Here is a 24,259-nt window from a genome sequence, read left to right as displayed (position 1 = left end):
AGGGGGGACCAAATCGTGAATTTCTAGGTGTGTGACACCCAATCCTTCTGTATTGCGGGTTGGAGAGACCATCTCGATGGGGAAATCATGACCTCCCTTGGTCAACCAAGCTGCCATTCCTCGGATGAAGTCCCATAGGATACATCGCATCTTGGACACCATCCTGAGGCAACACTGTTAGGTCCTCTGAGCCGCTGGACAAGTCCATAGGTTAGTGAGCTATCGTCTCAAGGTCCCCAACATCGCAACAATGACAAACCCATCCACCATCTTCTGCTCCAACCATGGTCCTATGGGCAGCCCTCCATGAGGTACAAACCCATGTTCCTTCTCCCGCCTTCCACCCTTTCTCTAGAATCCTCTTCCCTCCTTATCCCACCGATCTTTCTTTTCTTTCCCCCTACCTTAACATCACACCTTAATTTTTAGACCACCTCACACCTAATTTTAGACCACCTAACCAGTCCACCCTCCTATGGAAACAAGATTCACCCCAACTCGTAAACTCAAACTCATCCAATTTTTGGGTTCAGAGGCGTGTTCCCGTCAGGTATTTGAGGTGCCAAGCCGGTATGGGTATCTCTCCATCACAACAGTTTGCTCCTATGTTGGATAGTATAAGGAGAAAGTTCTCTTTTGGAGTTCGGCTCACCTCCATAACTCCAAAAGCTTTTTGTGGTGCAGATGAGGATGCCCTCCTTTTTTATGTCCTTGCAGAAGACGGACTGTCTAGATCAACAAATGATGTTTTATTAGAGGTTGCATTTCGGCCTATCAAGATTGTTGGTCTTGTGGAGCATGGTTCAGACTCAGAGTGGTACATAGACCCTCACCCACGTCTTGTTACCCTGGGTGCTTGGAGATTGTAGCTTTATGGGGGTGTTTCCATAAAGTTCTTGTAGCAGGATCCTAGGGAGTAAGAGTGGATTGATAAAGCGCACGAGAGAAGAGCCTCCCCTTCTTTCGTTATATTGTTAGTAAGGCCAGGAGATTTCAGTAGAGTTGTGGAGGTTGGAGGCCCTCCAAAGCACGCCATTGGGAGAGGTTTGAGATTTCAGCTGACTTGTAGAAGAACTTTTGGAAGAGACCTTGGAAATCCCTCGAGAATAGAAAAATTACTCTCGTCTTTTGGCTTTCTATTCATGGTGGGATTGCAATAAACCTAGTGGAGATCCAGGTTGGGGGACGACCCTACTTGTCCTCATTGCCTTTTTGCTATGGAGTCCTTTCAGCATTGCTTATGGGATTGCAAGGATTATGCGGAGGAAGATAGCTAGGATTTTCAATACTTTTATTCGTCACCCCTTCTTCATGACTTGGAGTTCAGTTGCATTTCTCTCTCTTTTGGGACCTCGGGCCTTCTACGAAGGACATGACTCTTTTGGGCTTTTATCATTATGATGCCACTTAGTTGAGCATGCTCTTTGGAGGATATTCCTGGCTCACCCTTTAATGTTGTGCATGCCTCTGTGGAATCTTCTTGGGAGATACTCGCCAATATTGCAGCGTGACATATTTGAAGAGCCAGATCCATAGAGGCATTGGATGGATCCCAGGTTCTCCTTCTCACACTTTGGCCAGTATGGATAGACACTATACATACACTATGTCATGGGGACGTCAATTACATGTGTAGCTAAGCCCGTGGCTACTTCCGTGGTTTACTTTGGCTGAGGGGACTGGCCTAGAGGAAGCACCCACTTCCTAGAAGTCCCTAGTCCAGCACTCCACTCAGAGTCTTCATTGGCATTACGCCCCTCCACCGTGGCTGTTTGTCCACTCTCCGATGATTATGCCCTAAGAGGCTTGTATTTAGCATTTTGACTTTCGGGCTGAATCTGTTTTGTGATTACAGCCCGCCGGCCTTTAGGCCTGCTTGTACTCTCGCTTTCAAGTAATATAACTAGCACTACTTTTTGCGCAAAAAAAATAAAAAGAACTAGGTACTAGGCTATGGGGTGGCCATTACATCAGTTTAAGACTGAGGGTCTTTAGGTTTTGTCTTAAATTCTCTAATCACTGCAAGACCGTCACGATAGACTGCCCATTTTCCTGCTTTCCTGGCTGCCCGAACCTTAGCAAGCTCGGTAGCTTTGTTCTTCAGTTGGGTTCTTGTAAGCTCCTCAGCAATCCATATCTTTGTCCCCTTCAGCTCATAGGATTGTTGTAGAATCCTCTTCCTAAGTGTCTTCGAGTTGAAGGTGATGACAACGTGTCCATTCCTGGGCAATAAATAAACTGGGGAAGACTCCTCTTCATCATCATTCTTGTCATTAGTTGGGCTTGCTGACCAATCAATGGCCGGGACTGCTGCCTTGATTCTTTTGATTGCCTCCTAGAAAGTGTCATTCTCGTGCTGCCAATCAGATATTCCCCCTATTCAAATCTTCAGAGCATTCTCTTTCCGAAGGTGATGTTCTTGGATCTCTGCTTGAATGTCAACCTTGGGTTCAGCTGTCACTTTCACTTGGATGAGCTCTCTAACCGTGGAAATCAGCTGTGATGTTGGGGGCTCAGCTTTACATGTCTGTACGGCTGCTGCAATAATCTCCTGCTTCCCTGGGCCTTCCAAAGCTTCAATACGAGCTAGGGCTTGGGTGAGCTAAGACCTCAGGTCTCGCACTTCTTGCTGGAGATGGTAAATCTGCTCTTGCAGCTTGGCTGGCGTCGGGGGAGGTTGAATCTTATACTTGGAGTACGTCCTGTCAAAGGGAGCAGGGGTTGTGGCTGCCATGGCGGAGTAGAGCTTGGGGGGATGAGGGGAGGATGGGCTGGCCATATCGACTATCCCCCTTTTTGGCTGGACTAACCCCTTGGCTGGGCCTGGGGTACAGCCCAGCCAAGAGTGGGGAGAGGAAGAAGAAGAGTCTCGACCTGAGCGACCTGAGCGACCTGAGCAGCGAGAAAGCGATGATGACCTGAAGGTTGAGCGACGACGGAGGGGCCTGAAGCGGCGGCCTGAAGCGATGACGACCTGAAGGTTGAGTGATGACGGAGGAAGAAGAAAATTCTGGAGATTGGACCCTCAGCTGATTCATGAACAGGAGATGGAGGCTGGGGTGGTGGAAGAGAGAGAGAGAGAGAGAGAGAGAGAGAGAGAGAGAAAGAAAGAAAGAAAGAAAGAAAGAAATTTTATTAAAGGTCCACGGAAGGCCATACATGGCCTATGGGACACAAAATCATCCGAAAGGAAAATACATCATCAACGATGCGCCAACTAGGTGGCCTCATCGTAATACCGCTAAGATGCCAAAAATGGCTACAAAAATCCTGGATACAAAATGAAATGAAATAGAGTACCAAAAATGCCTAGATACAAAATGTAAAATATGAAATATGAGGAACATCGTCTTTCCTAAGGGGTCTGTGATCCAAAGAAATGATGGAAGTCATGGCCATCGACCATGCCTCCTGCCATGAGTGTGAAGATCTGGGCAAGTGTCAAATGGGCTGCTGGCGGTGCCAAGTCTCCATGGAGCAATCTCCTCCGAAAATCTGCCATCATCCTCCGTCGTCTAGAAATAAAGCGACGAGTACGGCCTCTGTGTAAGATCATCCTGCGGTGCTGCCGGATCATGTCATATGTACATCCTCGGGGTGGAACCATCGGTGCTCTCTGGCAAGATGGGCTATCTCTGTGCTCATGGTCCTGCGCCTCGTCCTGCTCCTCATGAATAACCAGGTCTCTGGCAGGGATGCGAGCAGGGATGCGACGGTGCTCTCTGAGGAATCTCTCTCTGTATCTGGTGATCTCCCTGATGAACAACGCTAAGCAATACTGATCCTCCTACTCCATAATGCGAGAGAGAGGTCCAAATCCGTGCCCAAATAAACAGTGAAATCTGCCACGGATCTCATAATATAAAGGGCATCTGCAAACAAAGTGCTCCTCAGTCTCCACCTCCCCCATAGTGCAACAAGGGCATATCCTAGTCTCTCGCCTGGGTCTATGTCCGGTAGCTGTACGACGCATCCTGCCGGCCTCAACGTCTAATCTGTGGGAAGATACCCTGAGCTGGCCCAAGGCAATCCTGAGTGAGTGCGACATATGAACGCCGATATATCCTGGGGATATGATGAAGCCATCCTCTGAAATCCTGAGAAAATGGTCACGATATGTGGCCATCTTCGTAGGAAGCTCCGTGGGATGAACCCAAGTGCGAAACGTGTGTAGCTGCAACAAATCTGCCCTGATAACCTGGCTGAGCTCATGTCGAGTGAGAGGGAGGCGAGGGGCATCTATGCTGTATCGAAATGGTGGCAGCCTATCCATATCCAAGCCCAGCGAGGTGAGCCATGTGGAGAGTGTGTGGTACCAACAAAAAGTATGACCTCTCTCCGCTAACGAGGATGTCAGTGCTAGCCACGGTAATCGTGCTCTCCCTGCTGCTGAGTCTCCGAGCGCCCTGATCCTATGCAAGTATGTAACTGACTGAAATGCTGCATCTAGCGCTAGGGGTGTAGCTCCGAACTCTGCGAACTTAATCTGATGCGGTACCGTGGGCTTCGCTCTGATCAATCTGGAGAACATGATGGTCTGTAACCTCTCTACTCGTCTCCAATCTGCAACATTGAGATCTCCTGCCCAAAAGGGGCTAGCATACATGACTGCAGGTATCACCAGCGTATCGAAAAGTAAGGACTTCGTGTTGGGATGCTGAAAATGTGACTGTGCACACTGCCTCTCGAGAAGAGCCAAGGCGGCATACCCTTTACTGATCCTATCTCGTGCTGCATGCGTCATGGTGAAGACTGGACCTCTAAATGTGGCACCCAAATATGTATACTCCCTGACTAGCTCCACCTCCTGCCCATCAAATGTGAAAGAGAACTCGCCTCTCCTATAAACCTGGTATGACGTGTTGAAGACCATGACTTTGGTCTTCCCAAGGTTTACAGACAACCCTCTGTCCTGACAAAAGCTGTGGAGTGCATGGAGATGTGCCTGTAAACCCTGCTAGGAGGAAGAAATAAGAACCACGTCATCTGCATAGAGGAGAATTGGTATCGTGGATCCTGCCAGTAAAGAACCTGTACCACCCATCGTCTGTATGTACATCTCTAACTCATCGATATAGAGACCAAAGAGTGTCGGAGACAAAGGACACCCCTGCTTCACCCCTATCGTACTGCGTACTTCCCCCGACAGCCCCACCCGTGTCCTGACTCTACCTGTGACTCTCTCATACAAGGCCATGATCGCCCATTGAATCTCCCCATTGAATCCCAAGTCACGAAGTCGCTGGAAGAGTCTGAAATGCGGCACAGTGTCAAATGCCTTTTTGAAGTCCACGAAGCAACAATAGAGCCGTTGCTTACGTGACTTCGCCTCCTCAATCAAAGCCCTGAGTGTGAAGATATGATCTAGAGTCGAGTGCTCTGCACGAAATCCTGCCTGCCCTCTAGCTCTCATGCCTGTCGCCTCGGCATGGTCATTTATATGTCCTTCTAGAATGGTCGCATAAATCTTGGCCATGACATGGCCAATCATATGGCGGGATTATTTATGTCTCATATTTTCAAGCACCACGGGATGCCTCAATCTATTGTCTGTGATCGAGACCCCCGTGTGACCATCCTTTTCTGGAGAGGTTTGTTTGAGAACATGGGCACTAGGTTCTCAGGTGAGCTCGTGAGCTGCTGCCCCCCCTTCTCCCTCTCCCTCTCTCATCCAGCCCCCTCTCCCTCTCTCCCCCTCCCCCTCACCCTCGCTGCCCGCCCTCTCCCTCCCCTTGCTTCTCCTTCTCTCCCAGCCCCCTCTCCCTCCTCCCTCCCTTCCTCCTCCCCGCTCTTCCTCTCCCCCCTGCCAGCCCTCCTGCCCCCTCGCTCTCCCTCCTCACCCTCCCTCTCCCCACCCGCTGCCCTCCCTCCCCCACCCCCTCCCCCTCCCCCGCCCCCTCTCCCCACCCGCTGCCCCCCCGCCCCCTCCCTCCCCCACCCTCCCTCTCCCGCTGCCCCCCCGCCCCCTCCTCCTCCCCCGCCCCTTCCCTCCTTTTCCCTCTCCCCCGCCCTTTCTCTCCCCCCCGCTGCCCCCCCCGCCCCCTTCTCCTCCCCCGCCCCCCCCCGCCCCCCCTTTCTCCCCCCTCCCCTCCCCCACCCCCTTTCTCCCCCACCCTTCCTCTAACCCCCCTGCCCCCTCCCTTCCTTCCTGCCCCTCCCTTCCTCTCCCCCGCCCACCTTCTCCCTCCCCGCCTTCAGTCCCCTTCCTCCCTCCCTCCTAAACCCCCCCTCTTTTCCTTTTCGTCGCCTACCCTCTCCTTCCCCGTCAGTCCTCTCCGTCCTCTCTGCTTCTCCTCTTCGTCCCTCCCTCTCTCCTACCCTCTCCTTTTCTCCTCCTTCCTACGCCCGCTTCAGGGTGTCTTGGGCAATAGTTTCACGGACAGAGCTTCAACAGTGTTGGAATCGACCTTTTCACTTCAATTGGTGAATGGATCCCCATTCATCCAATCTTCATCCACTTACACCGGCCGTTAGAACCGTCATTTTTTCAGAAGACGAGTTGCAGCAGCTCAAGAAAGATGTGGAATTAGAGGGCTCCACATCACTTTTCGCCCGCATCTTTGGGTCACATCCTTCCAGATCACAAACTAGAGACTGGATGTTGGCGGCGTTACCAGAAGATCTCGCCCCACACCTCAGGGATATTCGACTTCTGGGACGTGGATTCTTCCAAGTAATTTTTGACTCCCACGAGTCCACAGCCCTTGTTCTCAAAGCTAATCCCCTGGCTTTGGGTTCGAGGAGGATTTTTCTTTTGCCCTACACCTTGGGCTTCGATTCCGTCAAGGAGGACAGTCAGGTCACATCACTGTTCATCAGGTTTCCTGGTCTTCCTCAGGTTTACCATCGACTTCTTGCTACTATTGGAGCCACTTTCGCAGTGGTCACTGAGATTCCCCCCCTTCCTGGCATGCCTTCTTCCTCGGCAGAGGCAGTCAGAGCGAACGGGGTGCCTCGAGTTAGGGTCATTGTCTCTGACCCTAACATCTCAGATGACCACATCATGATTTAGCGTCCAGATGGCTCTCTTTCCATAGAGAATCGAGATTGCAAGTAGACAGGATCAGTGCAGGATTTGCAGGACCCTTGGGCACTTTGCTAGAGATTGCCCAAGGAAGAGAAAAAGACCCAAGAGGTCTTCTGGTGCGTCTCCTTCACGTACTACCCCGTCTACACCTCCCCTGCAACCTGTACCACACACTCCAGCATTACCAAGAGTAGCAGGGCGCCCCGCTTTGCGCACCCCAGGACCACCAGAGGCAGCAGGGCGACCAAAGCCTGCAGCACTCCCAGTACCACGTTAAAGAGTGGTCAGAGTGGCTCCTTTACCTCAGGAGGAGACCCTTGATCAACTTCAGACAGATGCCATCCAGACTCTAGAGGGGGTTACTGTTGCAGCCCCAGATACTACAGTTCCACATCAGGAGGGGGGGACTTCAAATGCACCAGCCCCAGTCATTTTCGTTTCTGATCACCAGGGGGCTACCGATGCTTCTCCCCCTCAGACTGTTCATGCCACAGTTGAGGGAGTGTTTGCACAGATGAGGACTTCATATCCTTCTTCAGCCCAGCCACAGGCCTCCTCAGCTCCCAGCTCCAGATCTGCTGATAGAGGCCTAGCAGGTCCTTATCCTCCTTCCTCCACGAGTGCAGGTCTTCTTCGCACTCCTCGGCTAGACTTGCTTCTCAGGAACTCTTTTGCGACACTGGCTGATTTGGCGAATTTCATGGATGATGAGGAGTTTGTGCCCTCCACCTTAGGGGTCCCAGTCATTCTGATATTAGCGACTTCTACCTCTTAGTTGCTTGCACCAGGAGACGACATATTCTCAGACGTGAGATTGGTGTTCGCCAGCAGTTGGCAGCTTTGCAGAGAGAAGAGCAGAAACGGCCTTTAGATACTTGGATTCAGGAGCGCCTTGTTGCAACAAGGGCTCATCAGCAGGTATTGCTTGATCAGAGAGCAGAGTATGCCTTTCATGCACGGGAGTCCTTCTGGATTCAGATGGGTAGCAGAGTCAATAAACACTTTTTCTCTACTCTTGGCAGAGAGAGTGTAGCCCAACTTATTGACTCACACGGGGTTTTACAGAAAGATCCTGATGATGTCTTGCGCATAGCTTCAGATTTTTATGCCGCCCTTCTTACTGCTGATCGTGAGACACGGGATAGAGAGGATGCTACACAGGTTATTTGGCAGAGCATCCCCTTGTTGGTGAAACCGGATATGCATGTTTTGCTTGATGCACCTTTCACCAACACAGAGTTCAGGACTGCACTTTCAGCCCTTCATAAGGGCAAGTGCCCTGGTTTGGATGGCCTTACCCCCTCTTTTTTCATTGCATTCTGGGATATGATTGGAAACTACATTACTTCAGCCCTGCAGGGTATTTGGGACTCTGGTGATATGCCCGGGTCGCTTACAGAAGGTCTCATCCACCTTATCCCGAAAGGAGGTTGCAGAAATCTAGTGTCCCAGTGGAGGCCTATCACACTTCTAGGGACTTGTTACAAAATTCTGGCCAAGGCAATCAGCCTCCGATTGCAGCCCCTTCTCCCAGATCTTATTCATGACACTCAGACAGGATTTGTGCATGGCAGAAGCATTTTTTATAACATTTTCTCTTTCTGGGAGCCTCAGAGTGGGCCATGCACAGCGGCCAGAATCTAGCCATTCTACTTTTGGATTTTGAGAAAGATTATGACAGAATAGATTGGGGGGTTTTTTTGGAGGGCACCCTTCTACATTTTGGCTTTACTGATGCTTGGATCAGAGGTGTTTCCTCCTTGTACAGATCAGCCCACATCCAGGTACTTATTGGTGGGGTAAGGGGTGAGAGATTTCAGATTTCTAGATCAGTCCGTCAGGGATGCCCCCTTGCTCCTTTCCTTTTTTTGTTCGTGGCCGAAGCTATGAGTATCTATGTTAGATCTCAAGCTGACATATTTGGGCTGAGACTTCCCATTAGAAGGGAAGAGGAGTTACTTGACAGTGAGTTGGCAGATGACACAGCAGTTTACTTGGATGCCACTCCACAGACGCTCACTTCTTTCAGGACAGCATTGGATTTATTTTGCTTGGCGACGGGGGCACAGATAAATTGGCATAAATCCAATGGCTTTTGGATCAGTGATAAGGACTCTCCAGTTTGGGGGCTTGACATAGGATTCACTTGGGTTCAGAGGGGTGTGCCTGTCAGGTATTTGGGCTGCTAGGTCGGCTTGGATATTTCTTCCATGCAGCAGTTTGCTCCCGTGTTGGAGAGAATCAGGAGGAAGCTCCTTTTTTGGAGCTCAGCCAAGCTGGATCTTGCCTCTAGAGTTGTGGTGGTCAACCAGGTTTTCTTGGCCATGGCCTGGTTTGTTTGTTCTTGCTGGTGCTATTCTAGGGACTGCATCACTCAGCTCAGGAGACCGATCAGAAATTTTCTCTGGAGTGGGATTGATGGCACAGCAGATACCTTAGCCAAGGTGGCTTGGGAGACCCTCATCCTCCCTACACAGGAAGGGGGTCTCAATATTATTGATCCAGATTTACGATATAGAGGGTGTGGGGACTTATGCCAGGGCAGGAACCGTGGAAGGCCTTTCTTATTAGCAACATACAGAGGTGCACACCTTCTTCATGGGAGAGTCCAGGATTGGGATCCTGAACATGTATGCACCAGCGTGCAAACAGCACCAACCGGCCTTTTGGAGGAAGTTGATAGAGTGTCTTCTGAATGTAGACTCCTGGATTGTTGGAGGGGACTTCAACAACCTAGAGTTTGGGGAGGACAAGCAAGGCGGTGCCTCCTTTGAGATACCAACAACGGAGCGGAGAACCTGGGAGCAGTTCATTTTCATGATCACTCGCAGAGACCTGTGGCGAGAGCCATAGTTCAGCACGATACCTGGTAGCCTTCTCTTCTCTTTCAGACAGAGGAGACATGATGGACTGCTTGAGAGGCTTGACCGCTTCTACGTTGGGGACTGGGCACTGCATAGAGGCAGCTCTACCGGGATTTTGGCAGGTACCACAATGTTAGGCCACTCTCTAGCAGTACTCCACTTAGAGCAGCCCTGCTGAGGTCTTCCCCAAAAAGGGTCCGCATTCCAGAGGACCTCCTGCAAGATGAGGAGATTCAGAAGGTCATGGCAGAGATTTGGCAGCACTCAAAGACAACACCTTGCATGGGTGGCCGATGCGATCCAGAGGAGCAGTGAAGAGTTGCAGGCTTATGCCCTTTAGTTGGAGAAGGGCTCTTCAAGAGCGCGAGCGGGCACCGGAGAAACCTCACCTTCATAGAGAGGCTCAAGGAGTAGGACCCAGGATCCCAGTGGCTTAGTGGTAGGTTTGAGAGCGCGCGCCTTGAGCTTCAGGACACGGAGCTTCGGCAAGCTAAGTTGTCCTATCACTCCTCTCGGGCCCGATGGGTACAGCAGGGGGACAAGATGACGAAGCAATATCCGGATTTGCAGTGTATGGCCTTGCTCTGTAAGATGGTGGTGAGAGGATTGATGCTTAGACAGGAACCTTGGAAGGATTTTTCCTTACGCAACATTAAGTTCTGTACACATTCTGTTGGGGGAGACTAGATGGACAGCTCGAGATGGATCTTTACTTCAGTCCATATCAGATCTCCCTCTTCCCCTCTCATGACTGTCATTTTGAAAGCTTGGAACAGCTTCAAAGGCACTCTTCGGAGATTTCCACCCTCCTCTCGCGTAGAAATAGATAGGCAGCCTATCATGTGAAATGATTGTATATTGGATGAGCATGGCATATCACTAGGAGCATCACATTACATGCAGTGGTCTAGGAGGGAAAGGGGACCTGTCTCCACGGTGAGGGCCTGGAAAGCCTTCATGAAGCTTCCAGAGGATTAGATACTCTTATCAATCAGCCACCTCAAAGGGAGTGCAATCAGGATTCAGCAGATAGATGCAGCCATACCAGGGGAGTGGATGGATACACATGACATGCTGATCATAGAGTCCACTTGGTTGGGTGCTTTCACGAGGATGGGTATCCTCTATAGGTTATAGCCTTGCGGGATGCACGGGAGGATGCCCTTGTCTTTAAGGTTCAATCGGGAGGCAAACTTCACAGATCTTCAGAGGATATTCTTTTAGAAGTTTCCTTTCAACCTCTCAGGATTGCAGGTTATATGGAGTGGGGCAGGGATTCACAGTGGTATCTTGATCCTGACCCCGTTCTTCTAGCACTCAAGTCTTGGAGACTCTGATTATATGGTGGTTCCCCCATTAGGTCCTTGCAGTGGGACCCTGGGGAGTCGGAGTGGATTGATGAAGGGCACCGAGAGAAGAGCATCCCCTTCTTTCATTACATAGTCAAAAATGCCAGGAGATTCCAGCTCAGCAGCAGAGGTTGGAGGCCCTCTAGAGCTCCTCATCGGGATAATTTTCAGATTTCTACATATGTGCAGAAAAACTTTTGGAGGAGGCTCTGAAAATCTCTCAGGAATAGAAAAATTACTCTTTTCTTTTGGCTTTCCATTCACGGAGGGATTACAGTGAACCTATGGAGATCCAAGTTCGGGGCTGAGCCTACATGTCCTCAATGCCACACAACAGTTGAGTCAGCTCAGCACTGAAGAGTCATGCCTCTCGTAAAACACTTGAGGTCTGAAAAAGAGGGCCATGCAACCGAGCCCCATGTCATGAAGAAAAGAGAGCGTATAAAAGTACTCGGTAGTCTAGTGATCCCCTTCCAAATGATCCTCGACTGTCTGCAGTCTGCTGAATCAACTCATCAGGAGAGAGGCAACGAGAACATGTGGAATCAGCCCCGAACTTTGACCTCCACTGTGAGTCATTGTAATGAATAAAAGGCCAAAAGAAAAGGGGGATTTCTAGAGTCTCTTCCAAAAAGATCAATAAAAATCAAACTCATGGCATTACCAACCATGTATCGAAAGGAGAGATTCTTCTCTCGGTGCGCTGCATCAATCCATTCCCACTCCCCAGGGTCCCACTGCAAATACTTTATTGGAACACCTCCATAGAGCCAAAGCCTCCATGAGCCCAAGGGAATGTGATCGGAGTTAGGGTCTAGGTATCATCATGACTCCAAAGAACACTACTCCACATGACCTACAACGCTGGTAGGCTGAAATGCAATATGTATAAGAATATCACCCTCATATCTAGATAATCTGCATCCCCATCTATCCCTCATAGTCCCACAACCTAAAGTGGGATTCCTGATCTTGTAAAGGCTCCCAGCCACGTAACCTAGAGCGAAACCTATCACCTAAAAGAACCCAATCCAAGGGTATGGCTGCACCAATCTACTAGATTCTCCTCTCACTTCCTTTGAGGTGACTTACTAACTGAAATGTACAATCACCAGGAAGGCATCTGAAAATCCTCCAAGAGCTTACAGAGGCAGGACCTCTCTCCCAAGAAGACCGTTGCATGTAGTGAGAGGTACCTAATGGTCTGCCATTCTTGTCATGTATACTATCATTCCACATGATTGGCTTCATGTCAATATCTTCCTAAGAGGAAGGGGGAGACTCTCTAAAGAGTACTCATGAAGTTGGCCCAAGCTTTCAGGATGGCAGCCATTAGAGGGGAGGAAGGAACCCTGAGGTCAGCTAAAGTAAAGATCCATCTGATACTATCTTTCCAATCTCCACCAATAGGAGGAGTGCAAGACTATATGCATCTCATGAAAACATCCTTCCAGGGTCCCTACCCTGGCAAGAGTCCTCTGACCACCACCTATTGAGGCCACCTTCCCACTTGGGTAGGATAAAAGTCTCCCAAGCCACCTTGGCTCTCGTCTCTCTTGAACCATCTAGACCACTCCAAATAAAATTCCTTATTGGTCTTTTGAGCTGAGTGATGCAGTCCCTAGAATGGCACCAATAAAAGCAAATAAACCAAGCCATGGCCAGCAATGCTTGGTTTACCACCACTACCCTGGAAGCGAGTTCAAGCTTAGCTCAGTTCCGAAAAAGACGCTCCCTTTTGACATTCCCCAACACAGGGGCAAATTGCTGCAATGAAGATATGTCCACACCGACCTGATAGCCTAGGTATTTGACAAGAACACCCCTCTGGATCCAAGTGAAACCAAAGTCAGCCTACCCGATTGGAGTGTCCTCATCACTCATCCAAAAGCCATTGGATTTGTTCCCATTAATGTGTGCACTCACTGCAATGCAAAGCATATCCAAGGCTGCTCTAAAGGAAGTGAGATTTTATGTGTGCATCCAAAAATATAGTAGTATCATCAACCAGGTCACTATCCAAGAGCTCAGACAATCTCAGCCCATAATGTCCTCTTGGAATCTCAAAAACCTGCTCATTGCTTCAGCCACAAATAAATACAAGAAATGGGTAAGAGGGCATCTTTGATGAACCGATATGAAAATATGAAATCTCTCCCCCCTTTCTCTTCTGATGAGCATCTGACTATGGGCTGATTTGTATGAGGAGACCCCTCTAATCCATGCATTTGTGAATCCAAACCATGCAACGGTACCTTCCAAAAAACTCCAATCTACTTTGTCATATCCCTTTTCAAAATCCAAGAATAATATGGCAAGGCACTGGCCACTCCGCATAGCCCAATTTGAAGCTTCCCAAAAAGAAAATATAGTACAAAGAATGCTTTTGCCATGAACGAAGCCATTTTGCGTATCATGAATAAGATCGAGAAGAAAGGGCTGCAACAGCAGACTGATTGTTGTGGCTAGAATCTGTTGGAATATGAAGCCAAAGTGAGTCTAAAATGAGTGTTCTAGGTGTGTTTTATAGTCTAGTGAGTCCCAGACATGCCATGTGTCATATTGGGAGCTATCCCATGTACACTATGGCTTTCTAGAGTCTAGTGTCACACTATATAGTGTTGTACTTGTCTATTGTCTATTACATCAGTCAACATCAAGCTCTTTGGTATCATGTGAGTACTTGTCCATTGCTTTCATTTTCTTTCCATTTCATTTCCATTATGCCTGTTACCTTTCCTTTCCATTCCTAGTGTTAGCTTGCTTCTCTCCCTACCACTATGATCTTTCATGTGGTATCAGAGCCATGTTCCTAGCCCATGTTCCTAGCCCTGCGCTCTCTCTTTCCCTTTCCCTTCCAAGAGGTTGAGGTGAGGGAGGCCAATGAAGCTACTCTACCTCCTCCTCCTTGAAAGGCTGCCCTCTTCTCTCCTTCCTTGAGCTCTCTTCTCTACGCCATGATCTACCACCTCTCTTCTCCTTCCTTCAGCTCCATCTTTTTATGACCTGTGGATGATGTGACGCTTCTATCCGGATCTAGAAGCAGAATCACGGATTTGTATCATCAGCAAAGTTGTAGAGGACCTTGAGTACTATAAATTTAGTTTTTACATCATTGCAATCCGAGTTTTCTATGAAAAGTTACAGCCCTTGCAAGAAGTGACAAAATTTATTTCTGCGCGCGAATTTTGTTCTGGAGCTCAATGATTTGACAGCCCAAGCATGATGCAGCTAGCTCAACGTGGAGCTGTCCATCCTCTTCATCGTTGACCTCTGCTCCAACCTGCCATTTGCTCCTTCTGCCTGATATTCTCTTGGAGCTGCTACCTGCAAGTTGGTGCTTGTATTGTGCCCGTCATTCTCTTGGAGCTGCTGTCCTTCTACCTATGTCTGCCATGAAGAAGTTCCAGACTTGCTCCAGCTCATGAAGAACTTATCAAGGTGATCTTTCCATAGTTACACTTACATTTCTACTCTTTTCCAGCCATGGAGTCTTCCAAATCAACTACCATTTCGTTCAAGAAGTTTAATGGTAAGAATTTCCCTACATGGCAAGCAAAGATGCGTCTTGTACTTATGAAAGATGGAGTGTGGAATGTTGTGTGTGGCAAGGAGAAAAAGGCACAATCGGATGAAAAGAAAATTGCACAGTGGGAGAATCTGAATGACAAATCTCTTTTTCTCATTGTAAGGATCATGTCAACTTGGTTGGGGCTGCAACAAGTAAAGACGAAGAAGAAGATGATGCTTTGACACCAACTCATGCTCTTACTGCCGACATCAGAGATCTCTCTCTCTATTCAGAGGTCTATGTACTAGATGATCGGGACTTTTGTTTCTGATCTATTATTCATACAGCTTGATGTATTTTGGGGTCCTCTGCCCTGGGTAGTCCCCCTAAAATGATATGTATTGAGTGTTTGGTTTTCATTGAGTCTAAAGGTCCTCTGCCTTGGATAGTCCTCATGAAAAGATGTATTGGTTTTCATATTTTGATGTGTGGCTTCCTAACATGTCCTGTTACGAAGCCAAGGGGGGATGTACTGTGGGAGCCATATGTATTGGCTTCGATAGGTCTCATTATCAAGCCTGGCCGAGTTCCCGGATGTTGGTATATTCCTAGACCTATGAGCTGGTCATGTAGCCATGCTATAATGTGAGCCTCTGAGCATGTTGAGTCTCAAGCCATGAGAGTACTTGGATCAACCTCTGAAAACGCTCGGATTTTAGCCTCTGAGTTACATGGGGTGCACAGTTTGATGACTGTCATTGTCATGTTCTATTCTTGGTTCCATTTGAGTAGTCTCTCACCTTGCCTTCATGGGGGGGTGTTGGAATATGAAGCCAAAGTGAGTCTAAAATGAGTGTTCTAGGTGTGTTTTATAGTCTAGTGAGTCCTAGACATGCCACATGTCATATACACTATGGCTTTCTAGAGTCTAGTGTCACACTATATAGTGTTGTACTTGTCTATTGTCTATTACATCAGTCAACATCAAGCTCTTTGGTATCATGTGAGTACTTGTCCATTGCTTTCATTTTCTTTCCATAACATTTCCATTATGTTTGTTATCTTTCCTTTCCATTCCTAGTGTTAGCTTGCTTCTCTCCCTACCACTATGATCTTTCAGAATCATGTAAAATGTTCCCAACAAAATGATGGGTCTCCATTGGGAGATGAAATTTCTGCAACCTCCATTTGGGATAAGATGAATGCGACCCTTTGTAAGTGAATCAATCATCGTACCAAAGCCCAAATGCCCTGTGGGGCTGGGGTAACATGGTCCCTAATCATATACCAGAAAGCAATAAACAAGAAGGTGTCAATCCATCTGAGTCCGGGCATCTATCCTTGTGAAGGGCAAGAAGTGGAGTCCTGAACCCGTATTGGTGAAAGAGGAATCAAGTAAATCTATCATGGGGTTTCACAAATACTAGAATATATGCCCAACCATATGTCTGGCACCCTCTTTGGCAGGTAAATCAAGATTTGCTGAAAGAAGGGAGGCATAAAATCTGTAGCACTCTGCGTGATGGCATCATGATTTGTCTCTAAAACCCCATTAGAGTCAATAAGCTGAGATAGACTCTCTATACCATGTCTCAAGCCGAAAGTAAAGTAAAAGTGTTTGTTGACTCTTCCTCCCATCTAGACCTAGAAGGATTCTCATGCATGAAAGGCATAGTCTGCTCTCTGATCTAACAAAATCTGCATATGAGCCCATGCTACAAGACGCTCCTGAATGCAAGCATCTGTAGGCCTTTTCTGCTCTTCCCTCTTAAGGGCTGCTAACTGTCTACAGAGACCCCTCTCCTGACTCAGAATCTCAAGTCTCTTGGTTTTAGCAATAGTATGGTCGAAATCACTAACACTAGACAAGGCTACTGCAACGTGTGAAGGGGATGACACTCCACCCTACATATGAGAAACCCATATCCATAGAACATCGTTTGTGAGGCCCTTCTCTGCATACAATGTATGGAATCCTAATACTAGTAGAGCGGTGCCTCTCACGAGGCTCAAAAATCATAAGAACCACCGCAAAGTGATCCAAGGTGGTAACCTCTGGTGCAATGCATACTAAGCCTCCTCTGTCAAGTGCCCAATCATGAATATAAAGTCTATCTATCCGTGCATGGATGGGCAACTACAACCTTCTGCTCGACCAGGAGAACTACAGCAAATGCAACAAAGTATGCATCATCTATCCAAGTATCTCTACCACTATACTGAAAAAGAAAGCCATCCCAAGCTGCTCTCTCTAGCGAGTTATGCCACCTTCTCTCTCCCCTTTTTTGTCTGAGGGTAACTCCACCATATTGAAGAAACCTCCAATAATCCAAAACTCTACAATGGGGGCCAAGGGAGAAGTTCCTTCCAGAACAAGCCATGGTCCCCTCTGTTGTTGGGGCCATAAAGGTTGAAAAGGCCACCCTATATCCACCAATCAACAACATGATCCTCTATGCTCTAGAGGGAAAAATGATACCATGTTCGACCACAACGAGGAGAAAGGAGCCTGAAACTGAAAAGCATGTTCCCCCTGGTGCCCAAAGCAAGAGACCAAAAAGTATGACCTTAAAGTAACTTACTTGATTTTGAGCAATCTCTGACATCCAGTTTGTGTTCTTGAAGAAAAAGCATAACAATGGGACCACCAGTGACACTTGGATGAAGTTAATTGCAAATCAATTGCCTGTGACAGCGATGAGGTACATCACTGAGGACTTGAATGTTCCAACTAACAATACTCATCAATGGGAAGAACTAGGATGGAACACCTTACCCAACCTAGTGCCAGAAACAACCCACTCCGGGGTAGTAGGCCTCTTGGCATATGCATGAGCGAGGGGAGGAAAATCCTCAGGGAAAAGAGTCCCAAGAGACAACCTATCGACACGAAAGCCAATGATTGCATCTTGAAAAGTGAAGGGTACAAAGTCCTCCTCACCATAATCTGCCAAGGTAGAGAAAGAATTCATGTGGCACCAGAGTGCGTAAGCCCTTTGCACTCGAATGATGTGGAGAGGCAAAAGAAACTCCCTTCTCTTGATCAATGAAGAGCGTCTGGAAAGCGGATGAAGAAGGGGTATACTCAAATGAGGGGTCAGGACCTCAAAGGGTATCAGCATGAGAACAATCACTAGTCCTATCCAAGACGGCATTTGGTATAGATTCTGGAGCCTTAAGGCTAGATCTGGTGCAACAGTGGCCGCAACCTGAGTATTCCTGACTGGATCAGGGGTGCCAAAAGGCTCAATGAGGGTGGGGTTGGGGTGGATGAGGGCCCCTCCTGATCTATATGTCATGGAAAAGCCACTCTCAATCAAACCAGAATCCAACGTGGGCCAACAGTAGGTGCGAGATGTGCAATTGGAGTCGGACATTGAGACATGCCAAAGGTACACTCTATTGAGTATGAGAGGGAGCACACTGGAAGCTTTCTTATGTCTTTTCTTCTTCTTTGGGCAATCTCTAGCAAAATGCCCAAAAATCTTGCATATCCAACACTGCTCCTACCTGCTTGCAATCTCAATTGTCTGTCAAAAAAGAAAGCCACCTAGGCACTGAAGCATGATGTGGTCATCAGAAATGTTAGGGTCAGAGACAATGACCCTAACTCCAGATACCCCATCCGATCAAATTGCCTCTACCGCCGAAGAGGGAAAGCCAGGGAGGGAGGGATGTCAGTGACCACTCCAAAGGCAGCTCTAATTGTGGCAAGGAGCCGATGGTACACTTGGCGCAGACCTGTAAGTATGATGAAAAGAGAAGTCGTTTGCCTCTCCTCCTCTACTACTAGGTCTAATCCAAGAGAGAAGGGTTTAAGGAAAAGTTTACATGAACCGAGCACTAGGGGGCTAGCACTCAGCACAATGTTCGCAGCTCAAGGAGTGTCTAATGTGTACCCCAACCACACAACTCACTCAAAGAAGATCTCTAAACTCAGAACAACAACAGAGAATTTGAGTGAACTAGAAAAGACCAATGCATTACTCTAGAAGGAGACAAGGAGGGGACAATCCCTCAATACAAGCTAGGAGGGCACAAAGGCACAATTAGCTGAGAAAGAAGAAGAGTGTGCACTCCAATATGAGTCATCCACTATAGTAGGAAGTCGAGGATCTCTCTAAACCCTTCAACAAATGTGTGATGGTATTGATATAGACTCCCTAAGGTGAGTAGGAACCTCCTCCATAGTCATCCACCAACTTGTCTCATCAAACCCGAAATTGTAGCAATCTGAGTTTGGTATAGTACAAAAGATCCACGCACCATCTGTCAAATCTCTCTAGTGAGGATGTAGAACACAATACAAGCTTTATTTCTTCTGAAGACAGCAAATAGATCAGATGGTGCGATTTGAACGTAGGTGGCCTCCAATATGGAAAGGTGTTGCTAGGATTTTCAGCATCTTTCATACAGCACCTTTCTATATAACCTGGGCTTCAGTGGCTTGGTTATCTCTTACTCGCCCTCAGGTGTTTTTCAAGGGACATGATCCAGATCCAGCTCTCATTGTACGGTGACATTCAGTGGAGTCTTGTTCCCTCCGGGATGTCCCCTTCACTCCTTTCAGAGCTGCTCATGCCTCAGTAGACACGTCTTGGGAGATTCTGGCTAGCATTGCAGCTTGGCATATTTGGAGAGCCAGGTGTACAGAGGCGATGGAGGGTATCCAAGTTCACCCTTCCCAGGCTATGGTTAGTATTTGGACCGACACAGTACACACTCTGATGGCCATATGGGCGAGCATGTAGGGATCCTCTAGAGCAGCACCACTGCCAGGAGAGTTGCTTTTTTCAGATTTTGGAGAGGATCTCCTTTCTTCTCTAAGTCTCCCTCAGAGTTGAGGTGCCATTTTCAGCCTCCGCCTTGGTTTTTAATTAGCTCTTTTTGAGCTGTTTTTTCCCCCTTATGCATTGCATGATGTACTCCCGCATTTTAGCTTACTCTCGCGGTTTTCATTTATACTTAATGAAGTAATTTTCTTGAAAAAAAAATTCTGGGTAGGTCTCAGTGACCCCTACAGTCAAGGAGGTAGCTCCTAGAAAGGGGGAAGTATCCAATGTCAGGTAGATGAGCTCCACTTGTGGCATGCTATTTCTTTCCACTTACCCACATCATGGGCTATCTACCATAACACTGGTGTGACCTGGATCATCATTATGGCCACGTGGCAAGGCCTATATGGCAAGTGGGTCCATAGAGGCATCTACAGCCAGCTAACCAGACCACCTAACTTGAGTAGCATTATTATGGTTAGAATCATGACCCAACTGCTCGTATAACCATGTATAGACTTAGCTAAGAACTCATACTAAGACCCTATAACATTAGACATGACAATCATCCACCTTGGTTGCACAATCTCGGCAACAAGCCATTTCTAGTCCCTAGCCTATGACCTAGGGTGGGACCCATGGATGCATGCAGTGGAGCTCTCATACTCAACATCCTTTTGTAACTGTAACAACTCGTCTTTCGAAATGATACACATTCTTGCTGCCAGGGGAAGTGAATGAGGATTGGCTGGATGGGTCGCCATTCGTCAATCAAAGGCGAAAGGCCGATTCAAACCATTGTAAGATCTATCGGTTGTTAGGAGAAGATAGGAAGGATGAGCTAGAGGCAGGGTGAAGAAGAAAGGACCTAAGAGGAAGTTGACGTAAGGGGGGGCTTGAGGGTGATAGTGAGGGGCTAAGGGTGATAGGAAGGGCTGAGGGGGAAGGAGGGGCTGAGGGGCCACCGACTAATGTAATTTGTGGATATAATACCAGTTTTGAAGACGAAAACTAGCTTGCTCCCGAGCTTGGTCAACTAGTGAGGGACTGGATTGACGCTGCCCCAATAGCTATCAGAGGAATTGACCCATGGCCTCCCGAGTGTCCAACCCAACAGTATGAAGAAGAATGGCAAATACCAAGATTGTCCCCATGGGTAACGGGGCAACGACTAGTTGCTAGCAACGCCGTTCAACTCAGTATTGCTCGGCCACCTACAAACAATGAGCCCGAAGATGAAGGACATGCAGTGATTGCCAACATAGCAGAACTCTTTGTAGGAGAGCCTTTGCACCTACTCTGAAGAAGCCTGTAACAGAGAAGCAACAACAGCGACAATAGCAGCAGCTTTCCTGAGACCATCATAGGCATGAGGTGGCATCTCTAGTATCAATCTTGGTTCTAACTTCTTATCAAGTTTTTCATTTACCACGGGTTTTTTGGCTTTGCACTCCGCATCGATGCCTTGAGTTTCTTCTCTCATACTTAATCATACTTAACATACTTAATAGAGTCTATTTCAAAGAGGGGGGGGGGGGGGGGGGGGATCCAACAGCTTTCCTCCCTTATTCAGGGTCCAAAGCTTCTAAAAGTCATCAAATTGTCCAGCTCTAGGATGAGCTCTTCTATGGACGCATCGGAGAATCCCTTCCAAGGCTTCGGTATTGAGGGTTTCCCAGGATAATTCATGATGGAAAAATGTGCCTCCCACTGACTCAATCAAGGATGGACATAGTCTGAGGGTCAATCCTTATTCTCCCCCAAATAGATCTTTCGAGAAAAGGACAGTAACACATTATGCGCCCATTGTATTTCCTGTAGCAACAACACTTGATGTGTATTCTGCTGCTGAACAAGGAGAGTGCAACACGTGTACATCTATGTGCACCATCTATATAGGTGGTGCAAAAGGACTAGGTGCAAGATCATATTGAGGAATTCCATTGCTATGATTAGTGTTGGTATTGATACGATAGCTTTGAGAAAAGTGGGGAGAACAAGGTGGAGCTACGACCTTCGACGCAGGTTTGGCTAGAAAACGCTTGAAAAAAAGCTAGGTTCAAGATGAGCAAGGATGAAGCGCGACAAGGCTTGATATAGGGCGAATAAGTAGGTGAATAGATTGTAAGAAAAGCAACTACTTGTATGTGTGCCAAAACTCCGCAACTGCATGCTTTTCCAAAGTCGCATAGTTGGATAGCAATCACCATAAAAATGGAAAGCCATGTGGCCAAAAAGTCAGTGCACTAGGCGGCATATACCCACACACATGGCTAGAACGAGCAGCATGCACACGCATGCAACACCAAGTATGGCCCAAAAATAGGTGCATGCAATCGAATGCAAGTGGGATAGCCCATGCAATTGACAAATCTGCCATGCCACCATCTCAGAGTGTCACATACATCCAAATCGTCATGAGCTGCTCCCATCTACTACTCCCATGCTTCACCTAGAGAATCAAGCCTACACAAATTTGCATGTCATTTCAGACATATGTCAACGCTCAGAAAAACAGGAACTGAAACCGGCCTTAGGAAACACTCCAAAGCGCAGTGAAGAGGTAATAACCAGCAAATACTTAATTTTCATCCATTTAGACATTCCCACAACAAGCCAAAATAATTTCAAACACAACACTCAAGACCTAGATTGCCCTTGTCCTACACTAGACACTAGACTGGTAAAAAACTTAGCGCCCCTTTCGGTATTTCTTGATCATATATTCAGAAGGCATCCAAATACAAGAAAAGCATTGTCGTGCATCAGCCCAAAATCAGCCAACTGAATAATCCATTGATAAGGAAAAGATGGAAAGACAACCAGGAATTATGTACTTCACCACGTCAGATGGGTGAGACTTCATAGGGATCAGCTGCAATGTGGGCTCGTAGATGATGAGCTTATGAACCAGGTTCCAGAGCAGATATCCAGAGCACACAAATAACAAATCAATCTCCCACACAATCTGATTAGAACACACACAGACTCTTTGAAAGAGGGGAAAGACTACACAGCCCGAAACAGACTGAACTTAGAACTGAACTTCCCCCCAAAAAACTCAGAACACAGTCAGCCTCAGAGTACTAAGAACCCACAGCCCACATGAAGGTTATCTTTGAGACTTTTCAAGACATCAACCCACAATTAAAATTCCACAGCCATGACTCATAAGCCTCCATCAAGAGCAACAGTTTGTAACTCTTGGCGTGATCATAACTGCTCCTCAGCATCTCCTTCTCAAACACCGAGCTCCAGCATTCCTTAACTCTCCCCAAAGCTGCAGTCAACAACCAAACAGTGAAAGGGACTGGCTAGCAGATCACATCAATCATCTCTGCTCTTACACAACTACATCCAGCGTCTGTATCTTTCTCTTGCTCGTAGAGTACTCCACACTCATAGCTTCATGTCGCCAACAGTCCTCCAGCAGAAAATCATACCATAGCTATTCCTCAAGCTTTTACTAAGCAATAGCTCATAATCAGCCACCTACAAGCCCACACAGAAGACATCTCAAGCAACAGCCTCAGCCTCTTCTATTTCCCGTATTGTATGCTTTCCATCACTCAAGATATTCTGCTCAAAACCTCCATGATAGGTATACTTCTCACAGCCAAGAAACCCACGACTCCAGTAAGAGTAAACAGCCCATTGGAAAACAGCGCCAACTCACAGCTTCTCTTTTCATGGTGTATGCTCCCCCTCTATCGTTCAAAATACTCTAGTGCGCAGTAGCCACGCTCAGCCATGCTTCTCTGTCTCGCCAAGCCTCAGTACTCCACACTCATCTTCAAAACCACAGTCTACGCTCTTAAATTACCTGCTCTGCCTCTGCGCAAGGACTCCCTGCAACCGTGTGTAAGCCTTTCTCTCACGAAATTCTCCTCATCTGTGGTCCTCCCACACTCCATCACTGCACTCCAGTCCACGATCTCCTCCACTCCTCAAAGGTCCCCTCTCGTCACAAATCCTCCATCCAAGCAGCAGCTCCTTCCCAAGACCATCCTCCCTTCGTGTAGTCGCCACCTTGCCCTTCAAAAGCCTTCACTATCCATCAGTCCGCGTGATGACCAGCCTACGACTCTCGTTGCACCACCCGCATCGTTATCCAAGGATCTCCCTGGCTTGCATAGTAACGATGCCCCAACTTCCAAAGCTCCTTGCCAGCCAAGGTCTCTCCAGCTCCCGTAGTAGCATTGCCTTTCACCATCAGCCCTCGACAGTCCTTCCCCTTTGCACAGGCCCACGATCTACTTTCCTAGCTCATTGTTGCGCTCACCATCCCGACCTCTGAACCACCCATAAACCAGCGCGATCCCCTTCCAAAAGCTATAATCGACCTCTCCTCTCCAAAGCTCATCCGGTAGCACTCAGCCTCCCCTTACAAGAAGCTCTCGTCGCCATTTTCACCCCCCCCCCCCCCCCCCGCTGTCTCCAAAGCTTCCTTTTTGCGCAATGATCCTCCAGGTGCCCACGAACTCCTTCCTGAATCCTCCTGCAAGCTGTCACCTTCATCTACGTCCAGCTCGTTGACTAGAAGCATCCCTTCATCCATCACGTAGCCACCTTTGCATGAGCAGGATGCCTTCCTAATCAGTCCAGCCACCTCAGCCTAATTTGCCACCTCATAAGTGACATTTTACCACTCTCAAGACATTTCCCCCAAATCATGTTAAATGCACATTTTGGACCTTTAGTCACACAATTCCCACACACATTAGCATGCACAT

At 47.8% G+C, this 24,259-nt stretch overlaps 1 protein-coding gene across 2 annotated transcripts in view; it reads right to left on the bottom strand.

Moving 5' to 3' along the window:
- LOC147893677 (serine/threonine-protein kinase BLUS1-like) overlaps window positions 1-24,259 on the bottom strand; it is a 154,780-nt gene that overhangs the window by 118,007 nt on the left and 12,514 nt on the right. The gene's annotated exons all lie outside the window — the stretch shown is intronic.

Source organism: Dipteris shenzhenensis, chromosome 15 (assembly GCF_047967505.1).
Source record: "Dipteris shenzhenensis isolate YYH24624 ecotype China chromosome 15, Dip_SZ_1.0, whole genome shotgun sequence".
Taxonomy (NCBI): Eukaryota; Viridiplantae; Streptophyta; class Polypodiopsida; order Gleicheniales; family Dipteridaceae; genus Dipteris; species Dipteris shenzhenensis.
This window is presented reverse-complemented; position numbering and strand designations above follow the sequence as displayed.